This window comes from Mus pahari, chromosome 2 (assembly GCF_900095145.1).
Source record: "Mus pahari chromosome 2, PAHARI_EIJ_v1.1, whole genome shotgun sequence".
In the NCBI taxonomy this organism is placed as follows: Eukaryota; Metazoa; Chordata; class Mammalia; order Rodentia; family Muridae; genus Mus; species Mus pahari.
This window is the reverse complement of record NC_034591.1, coordinates 4,961,915-4,963,396: the sequence shown is the minus strand read 5'-3', so window position 1 is coordinate 4,963,396 and position 1,482 is coordinate 4,961,915. Positions and strand designations below refer to the sequence as shown.

General features: G+C 36.0%; 1 protein-coding gene across 2 annotated transcripts in view; it reads right to left on the bottom strand.

Annotated features, from left to right (window-relative positions):
* Window positions 1-1,482, bottom strand: part of Abcb1 (ATP binding cassette subfamily B member 1) — a 151,181-nt gene that overhangs the window by 14,147 nt on the left and 135,552 nt on the right. The window lies entirely within an intron of this gene.

Here is a 1,482-nt window from a genome sequence, read left to right as displayed (position 1 = left end):
TGCCTCTGCCTCTGCCTCTGCCTCTGCCTCTGCCTCTGCCTCTGCCTCTGCCTCTGCCTCTGCCTCTGCCTCTGCCTCTGCCTCTGCCTCTGCCGCCTCTGCCTCCTCTGCCTCCTAAGTGCTGGGTTTAAAATCATGTACGAACATCGATTGTATTATCTTTTAATGAACATGATATATCAATTTCTTTCAAGAGCTTTTTAGATATTTAGTTGTGAATTCCCTGCCACCAAGCTATTTAGTTAGGCAATATTCCATCACTACCTGTTGCATCATTTGTAAAGGGATGCAGAGAGCATTTAGGACGTACAAAAGGATTTCTGCCTGTACCAGTCATGGGACTTAAACACCATGCCTTCTTGTTAGTTGAAAGGGGAAATATGGGCCAAAATGTCTCTAAAGTCCTTTTAAAATTGTATGTCTCTAGAAACAAAAGCTAAGATACTGGTTAATATTCTGTGTCTCTTTGTGGTGGCTTCACTGATAAAAAAAAATCAAAAAACAAACAAACAAATAATGATTCCATTAAAGACATATTCTAGTAACCTAGAATTTGCTACTTAAAAGCCATATTTGTGGAATCTCATTTAGGCCTCACTGAATCTTACAGAAATTATCTTACATCAATAATAACAACAAATATTTCATAGTAAATTAAGTCAGTTTTGAAGACCAATACAAAAACAAAACAAAAACAAAACAAAAAACTACTAGAAGAAAAAAATGAACACTTTTTTTAGACACTTATTTTAAAAATGAAAACTAGTTTTCTCTGATGTAGAGCCACCAAGAAAGTAATTAGGAAAAAATATTTCATAAACTCCGCACATTTCAAAAATAATATGCACTGACTTTTGCAAAGTGTGGATGGTAAGAAGTTGGAGGAAATAGTCACCTTTAATGAAACTCCCCAAAGACAATGAAATTTATACACATTAGAAATATTTTTAATTATAATGGTTTCAACAAACAGAAGAAATTGTCTCAATCAGTAAGAATATTATAAAAATGATAGCCAGGCCTAAGGACACAGCTCAGTGGGTATGGATACTTGCTTTATAAGCATGTGTACCTGAGCTTGAATTGCCATCCCACACATAAAAAAGGCAGACATGGTCATTCATGCCTGCAACCCCAGTACTGGGGGACAACACGGGGTGACCTCAGGAGTACACTGGCCATCAGCTCAGGAAAAATGACAAATGAGGTCCAGTTAAAGATAAAGACAAACTGTATCAAAGATAAGGAGGAGTGATAGGGTAGACTGCTAGAAGTCATACTCTGACTTCAACTGGCATGCACATAGGCATGCATACTGCCATGCATGGGTATAAACATGTATACAACATACACTAAACAACAAACAAACAATTAAACAAATAGCTCTACCTATCAATTATAATGTGAGGTTTTCAAGAGATATTTCCTATTCCTCGTTTTCTTTTTTCTTTTTTCTTTTTGTTCTTTTTTTTCAATTTTTAT